Source organism: Myotis yumanensis, unplaced genomic scaffold (assembly GCF_028538775.1).
Source record: "Myotis yumanensis isolate MYYU_CA2020_CCGP unplaced genomic scaffold, mMyoYum1.0.hap1 SCAF_4, whole genome shotgun sequence".
NCBI lineage: Eukaryota > Metazoa > Chordata > Mammalia > Chiroptera > Vespertilionidae > Myotis > Myotis yumanensis.
In genome coordinates, this window is record NW_027223755.1 from 48,583,538 (window position 1) to 48,592,266 (window position 8,729).

Sequence of the window (8,729 nt, forward strand, 5' to 3'; positions counted from 1 at the left end):
TGGGTTTGGTTTGCCTATATAAGCCCCGCCGCAGCACCGTGCGGAGGAACGCGTTTTGATGGACTCGGGTGTTAATTAACGCGGCTAATTTGAGCTGGATGAGCCGGAGGCGGCGGGTCCCGCCGCGAGCCGCGAGGGGCCAGTGACCTCTAGTGGACATGAGGGGATATGCAGCTCGGCCTGGTTTGCACGCGTAAGCTCCACAGCCCAGAAAACTGCTGGCGCGGGGAAGCCTGGCGTCTCCTCTGAATCCAGCGACGTGGAGGGACCCGAGTCCCCAATTTAAGGGAGTAAAGCCCTCGGCAAGTGAGGTCGAGCAAGAGTCTTAGCCCTTCAAATATATCTGCAATCGAAACCCAAGGGGGTTAAAAACACAAACACACGCATCGTTCTTCACCGTTCTTTTTGGCGAGAGAGGGAGATCCTATGGAAATGGGTTGAGAAGTGAGCTTCAAGAACTTTGGTTTCTGAACCTAGAGGAAAGCTGGAGGGGGGGGGGGGGGTCTTCAGCCAGCCAGGGAAAGGAGTCAGAATGTGCTTCTGTGAACAAAGTGCATCAGTAGTCCATGATCTACTTTTGCTTTAAAGAATTAAATAAATAAAGAAGACGCTTGGCTGGCTCAACAAGAGGAAAGCAAGAGAAGAAATGATGTGCGGAACAGCCCCGATGCCTCTGAGTTCACCCCCCTCAGGCAATTATGCAGACAACACCGCAAAAATACTAATAACGATAACACAGAAGAGCTTTTTCACACAATAAACATAGAGAAAAAGACCAGGAGGATAAAATAACCTGGTCTTCCCCCTCCCCTCATTTAATTAGTTAGCTAACACGTGTAAGGGTTGTTTGGGTAAAGATCTTCCCGGCGGCGTACACCAAAGGCAAAAGCAAAGCAAGGGTAATTGGGACCGAATGGCCCTTTTTTGAATAAACACAATTCTGCATTTTATCTTTCCCCTCCCACACACAGAAGCAGAACGCAGAAGATGGCGAGGCCCCGTTAAAATCCCACGACCCGCTGCCTGTGAGTTCAGGGTCTGGCTGTGGTTGAGCCAACCTCGCTGACCACCGTGCCAGCCAGGACCCTTCCCCCGGACCGCGTCCTCAGGGCGTTTGAGGATTTCTTTATCTCCTTTCCTCAGAGGCACTCTCCCCGAGGCCAAAGCCTGCATTACCAGCCGCTCGGAGCTGGAACGTGGGTGTGATCGCGTCCCCCGGGGTAGCTTCCAGCCTGCTGCGGGCCCTTCTCCCTCTGTGCCAAACGTTCAGCGGGTACCCCAATCTGTCCATAAGGGCTGGAAGGAGGATATGGGGGGGGGGGCTTGAGTCATTCCCTCTCCCCGGTTGGCGAGCACAACCCGCTTGGGGGTGGTTTCACACTTCCCGGGGCTAAGGGTCCGCGCCTCCAGCGAGAGCAGTAGTGGGGTGCGCAGGTTTATACCACAAGCGAGCGCGTCTGGGGACCCAGCGCCGGGGAGCTATGGTGGGGTCAGAGGGACGGCCACTCTTGGTGGACAAATAAAGTTTGGAGCGCGGGGGTAGGAAGAGCAGAACTGGGAGCTGGGCGGGGGAGCAGGCAGTGTTATTTCCCCGGAATCTCCCCTCTTCCCTCCGCGCCTTCGGAACTGTCCTAGAGGTAAAACGCAGAGGCTGGGCGGCTGCGGGAGGAGCAAGGCCTCGCCCCGAGGACTGCAGCCCGGTTTCCGAGTGGGGTCTGGGAAGGGGGGGCTCAGCTCCGCCGAGAGAGGAGCTCTGATCCCCTCCTTTCTTGGCCAGAGACGTTGAGGGTCCCCTATGAACTGGTCCCTGTGAGTGGGAACGGCCAGGGTTGGAAGTCACCCGCAGGGTACAGCAGTGGCTGCCCCGGCGCCAGGCTGTCGGGTTGGCGGTGCGGGAGTGGGTGGGGGTCGGGGCCCGTACCCCAGCGGGGCCAGGAATGCGCGACGTACACAAACCCGTGGGGGCCGAAGGGTTTCAAGAGTTGTATTTCTTTGCAGACCGAAGAGGAAGACTTGCGAGCCGCCTAAAAGAAAAAAAAAATGAGTCTCAATTATAAAATAAATGTTGCAACAAAAATACAATAATAAACTAAAAATTTTAATAGATAAACGCGAATTGTAATAGCTTAAGCAATGACCTCTTCAGGAAAGTAAACCGGAAACAAAAGTTTCAACTTTAAAACTCCAAAACGTGACCGCACAGCAACAGGGTGGTGGGTGGTCCCTCCCCGCTCCCCCTCCCCCCCTCCAGCCGCAGGAGATTCCGATAACCCCGGGGTGGAAAAAAGCATCAACCTTGGAATCAAATAAGAAAAAAAACCTGTAGCGCCTTAAGGCAGCTCGACCCGCGTCCTGCCACCTGGCTTAACCTCCGTGCCCCCAGGAAGGGGCGGGAATCGCTCCTGGCACCGCTCGGGGCGCACAGCGCGGAGCTGCCGCCTGTTGGCCGGCGCCCGCGCCCCTGGGCCAGGGGTTGGGGCTGTGCCTGGCTTCGAGCCGTCTCCGAACCGGAGTCCGGCCTGGCGTGGGCCCTTGCGAACTGGGACTCACCTTTGCCCTTTCGCCCTGCCATCAGAGGCCAAGGGGACGCTCTCCTCCCTGTAAGCTGGGACTTGCCAAGGGCACAGCTGAGCCCCCCAGGCCCGGGACCTGCCGCGGGCCAGACCGCCGTCCGTGGGGGCGCCCACGGCAGCTTCCTCAGCCAGGCCCTGAGTGGGGGGACCAGGCCCCTGCCCTCTGGGGAGTCAGCACGCGAGCTCCGGGCGCTCCGAGGTCTGGCAGCCCAGGCTCCTAGCCCAGGCCCTGACCGCCTCCGCCAGGGAACCGACGCCGGGGCTCATCTCCCGGTTACAACACCCAGCAGCCCGGCATGGCTGTTACAGGGGTCGTCTCTTCTCAAGTGGTTGAGTTCAGGATCTTCTCACAACGAGATTGAGAAAAGACTGGACTCGAATACTTGGCCCCTAGAAGCTCTGAGAACTTGGCCAGCAAGTGGCCACCATCTCTCTCCCTTCTCACCCGCCCCACCCCAGCCGCCGGGGGAGGGAAGACTCGCAGGCAGGGCCCCCCTCCTCCCCAACGCCCGGAGGTCCTCCCGCTGCTGCTGGGAATCGGAGGGACAATCTCACCCAGTTTATTTGGACAATTTGCAAAATAATAATAATAATAAAGAATCTAGAGTCTGGGGTCGTAAGTGACGTGGGCCCTGAAGACGATGTCACAGGCTCCGGCCGCCCCAGGCCTGGGAAGGAGCGAGCGTGGCAGGGGTTGGGGGTGGCTCCCCCCGGGCAGCTGGCGGGAGTTGTGCGCAAGATGGTGCGGGACCTTCCCCCATCTAGGCTATTGCATTTCTTTCTTGGCTTGAGTTGTAGATTTTATGTATAGAGCAATTTAGAAAAGACATTTGGACTATTTGAGCTATTCTATATATATATTTTCAAAAGACCCTGAAAAGTCTCTCTCTCTCTCTCTCTCTCTCTCTCTCTTTCTCTCTCTTTGCAAAAATGTAGTGTCCAGGTGAAGGGTCGAGAGGAGGACCGGCCGGGAGACTGGGGCGTGGGACCCAAGGTCCGAAAGTGAATTTAGCCTCGACGTCTCTTCCACTTTAAACGAGCTGCAGAAGTCTCTTTTGGGGAAATCTTGGGAATCAAACCGCAGGAACCTAGGTCCCAGTCCTGAAACTTTTAAATGAGGGAGGACGCCTAGTGCCTGGCTCAGACCTGGGGAATGGCATCTCCGAACCCCTGAGCCGCCCCTGAACTCCCTGAGAGCAGTTCACCCCCTCCTGCCGCCGCCACCCTCGCTGGCCCCCCAGCTTAGTCCCGTTCCACCGCCTCTCCCGCTCCCTCAGCCCGCCCTGGGGTTGCTGTCGCAGGAGAACCGCCGGAGGGGCACTCCCCGTGCGGCCCGGACACTTCCCAGGACGCCGGGGAGGCGAGCTGCAGGCGGAGACCTTGCAGCCTGGGCCGGGCGCTGAGGACGCCACCCTCTCCAACAGGCCCCGGGGTCGAGAGAGGAGGGGGCGGTCTCAGCCAAGGCGAAGCCCGGAAGACCTGCCCCCACTGTGAGCGAATGATAAACTCCTGCTGGCCTCAGTTTCCCCGTCTTCAGACGAACTTTAAGGATCGTATTCTTTTAATAGTGATCCTTTCACCCCATATATCTTGCCTTCTCTCCCCCCAAACATCTTAAATCTCCCCCCCCCCCCGCCCCCAGGGTTAATTTAAAAGAACCACGAAACGATGCATAAGACAGAATTACCTCCCCATACATCTCTGTGATGGGAAAACTATTCATACTTAATTTTTATTTAGGTTGATTTAAAAAAACAAACCCCATCTGGAAAGTATTTAGCTTTTAGTGGAGGTGAGCAGGTTTTCCAGGCGAGGCCATGTTCCGTCAGCTCTACAATACCCTCCCACCTGGGCTCTAGGTTGCCCATGAAAAGGGATCGCGGTGGATGGGCGACAGGAGTAGAAAAGCTAGAACAGCTAGGATGGGGCTGGCTCCCAGTACAGAAAGCTTGCAAAAGGCTTGGGTCCCCCCCCCCCCGCCCCCCCCCCCCCCCCCCAATTCAATGCTCTTCACAGGGGCAGTCAAATCCTGTGTGATGTTAATTCCGGCACCCTCCTCAGTCTCTTCTTGGTCACTCCCTCAGACCTCTGCAAGAAGCTCAAACATTTTGCCACTCTCCTTGGTGGTTGATTTTCAGATTTTGAGGGTAGAACTGTGGAAGATATAATGAAATGATAGAAAAGGGAAATCAAGTACCAGGAATAAAAAACTTTTTAAAGGAATTAGTCCCTCAAAGATTGTTGGTAACAATGCCAACACACAGGAAAAATGAAGTAATACTTTAATAAAATTTCATACTTTAAAAAATTACTTTTAATTTTATTACTTCTGATATGGAGAATCTTTGTGTTCAAATATTTTTGTATGTAATGTAGCTTTGTATATTATAAATATCATTTAAGACAAATGAGATAAAATTATAGATTCGTCCTCTATATACACATTATGGTATGTGATAATAAAGCAAATTTAAAAATTTTTAAATAAATTGTGTCAAAATATGCATGCAAAGTATTTATCTAGAGAGGTTATGTACTTATTTGAATAAAGTCACTTTCTGCAAATATTTGGATTATTTTTCTTTACCTTCTCTTTCTTTTTTTCTCCCTCTCTAGTTTTGTCTCATTCTTTTTTCTCCTTCTGCTTTTTTTCCCTTCTCTTTCTTTTATGTTTTTGTTTTTTTGTTTTTTTTTTGTCCTTGAAACCTATTTCTGGGACACACAAGAAAATTAGCCTCAATGATTTATTTTTTTTCAATGGTATTTTTGAAAACAAAAAAGAACTATCTTCTCATATGTCAATTTGAATATCATTTTAGACTGTTGCAGATATTCAGGGACAATATGTGACATCCAAAAAAAGTCTTCTATGGTAGCTATTTTTTAAGATGTTGCCTTACAATTACAATAGATTTACTATTGGGTTAACATTCCATTAAAATAAATATCATAATATTAAAAATATCATCTTAAAGCTACAATTGTGATGTTCACTGCAACTGCTTTAATAAAGGAAACCACAAAATTCTGTGAGACACAATCAGCAGTGGACACAATCATAGCACACACACACATACAAGGAAAAAGCAATTTATTGTAGCCTTACGGAAAAAAAATGTTCATTTGTTTTGTAATCTCATATATTCTACTGCAGTGAGAACATGTTTATACTTTCAGTGTAAAACTACTGTACAACCACTGCTTAGTATGGCTGAAATTTTGAGCATAAAATAACTTTGTCTTTGTGACTTATCACTTATTGATCCTTTCTTGCTTTGCTCCCATACCAACTAAACTTAGTTTTTCATTCTTCCAGTTTTCCTTTTCTTTGCCTTCCAAGCCAATGATTAGGTCATGGGATAAAATGACTCCATAATAATGTATTAATGATTATAAATGTCTTAATGTTCAGATCCTAGGCCACAGTCCCTTCAAGCTTCCCAGGTCAGATGTAGAGTCTAATGAATGTGTTTGCATGGAATACTCTTGCTTTCATTGTCTAACTTCAAGTGCTGGACACATAGGTCCACTTTTCTAAGGCAGGCCTGTCTTCATGCTTCAACTCATCAGTGCAATTATGGAGAAAAGCCCATTAGGGAAAGAACTTGAACATTCAACTCAGGAACATAAGATTGCTGAGTAAAACAAGACAAAACAAAATGGCAAAGACAGAAATAGTATCTCTAGACAGTTTGAAAGACCAGTGTCTAACTCTTAGACACGATTCAAACAGAGCATTCAATGACAATTTAAACTATAGGGCTTGTTGTTAGAAAGACTGTTCTCCTCTATGTTAAAACCACATTCACTTTTCTGTTCTCAGAACACATTCCTCAGAGCTTTTACATTGCTGTTCCCTCTGACTGGAACACTTTCCCCAGGAATTAATATGACCACATCCTTCCCATTGCATTCTCAGGAAGCACTCCCAGGCCAGACCTACTACCTCATCAGTCTTTTTCTGTCACATTCCTATTTTTAAAAATAGAATCGATCACATGCAAAACTTTGTTTCTTTGTTTACATTTTTTTCTTTTGCTCTATTTTTCTTTACTAGAATATAAACTCCAAGAGGTCAGAGACTTTGCCTCTCTTACTTGTCACATGTCAGGTGCTCAATAAATATTGAAAAAAATGATTAAATATGTTTGTAATGTGGATCATCTTTTGGATGTCTCTCTTATTAGCCATCCTCCATTATAATATCCACAATGAAAGCAGAACATGGTTTAAAAGTTAATGCAGAGGAGTAGCTAGTTGGAGACAATATTTGCTGTATACACCATCCTCTAGAAGTCAATTTCCAAGAGGTGAGTGATCATATTGCTTATAGGTTATATAAAATATCAAGAATATAGGGTGTCTAAAAAATGTATACACACACTTTGAATAATTACAAAGGCAGTATTTATTAGAGTACATTTAACTTTTCAAAATTGAACTATCAGCTGTATACATTTCTGGGGACACCCTGTATATTAACTGTTGAATACTTGCACTAATGAATTCAGCAAACATCCATAGAATGGCTACTCTATGGTTGATGCAATGCATTCAAAGATAATTGATCCTGTTCCTTCCCTGACAGGTTAGAACAGTACAGTGATAGTCGCCATCCTTATGGGCAAAACCACAGTCAGGCAAAACTAATTGCAATGCATCTAGTCCTTTCTCCACATGTCCCATCTCCCTTACCTCCCTTCTAGGACACTCTTTGTATCTGACTCCCCGTGTTCTTCATTTGTAGAAAACTATATGATAAAGTTTTATATTAAAGTGTAAAAGATTTACATTGGCTATCTCCTAGAGATATTTACATTGGATCCAATCAGAAAATAAAGGAAAACCTCTTTAGTTATGAACTTTCCTATTTACATTGGATCCAATCAGAAAATAAAGGAAAACCTCTTTAGTTATGAACTTTCCAAACCAAAAAGGAGAAAGGAGAGTTATTTTTAAAGCCAGCGTCAGGTTACTGGGATACTATTACTTGACTAATTCATAAACTTTGAGAACTTGACAGTGAACAACAAAAGGATTTTTCTCTAGATCTCACATGTAAGATATTTCTAAAACCAAGTGAAAGTGTCCTCAATGCTTTTACATTTGGAGGGAGGTGCTTCCTTCTTTTCTTTTTCTCCCTTTCTTTTAACCATCCCTTTCCTGATCCTCTTCTTCTTCTGCCTTCTCCTTATTTATTCTTGCTCTCTCTCCCTCCAGGAAATCCAGAAGATTCAGGAAATGTAAAAAAAGTTGACTCTGCTAAAATGAAGAATCTCCACCACAAAGCAGACTAAGGAAATACTATCTAAATATTGCTATAGCTTACCTGTAGTAAAGATATGTTATGGAAAATTAATAGCTGTTTCTTACTAAGTCAATTTATGTTTGTTTAATTACATATGTCATATAAAACCTTCATTAAAGATAATAAGAGGTATGGAAACTAACCACTCAAATATACTTAAAAATCATAATTTTGCCCTAGCTGGTTTGGCTCAGTGGATAGAGTGTTGGCCTGCAGACTGAAGAGTCCCAGGTTTGATTCCAACCAAGGGCATGTACCTGAGTTGCAGGCTCAATCTCCAGCCCTGGTCAATCGGCTCTGGTCATTGTTTCTCTCTCTCTCTGTCTCTCCCCTTCCCTTCCACTCTCTTTAAAAAATCAATGGAAAAATATCCTTAGGTGAGGATTAATAAACAAACAAAAGAAATTCATAATTTTGAGCCTTGTCTTATTCCCTTTGGGCTACTACAACAAAATACCATAGATTGAGTGGCTTATAAAAAACAAACTTATTTCTGACAGTGCAGGAGGCTGGGAAGTCCAAGGTCAAGGCAGAGTTAGTGTCTGGTGAGGACTTGCTTCCTAGTTCATAGACTGTGATCTTTTTTCCATATCTTCACAAGACAGAAGGCACCAGGGATCTCTCTGAGTTTCATTTTTAAGGGCAATTATCTCATTCACGAGAGGTCTATCCTCATGATTAATCACCTCCTGAAGACCCCACCTCCAAATTTTATCACATTGGGGATGAGGTTTCAACATATGAATTGTAGGTGGACACAAACATTCAGTCTATAGCAGGCCTAGTCCCCTTTGGTAAAAGCTCTTTGCCTTTTAGGGTGATATTGTGACACCTCTCATTTGGAAAGA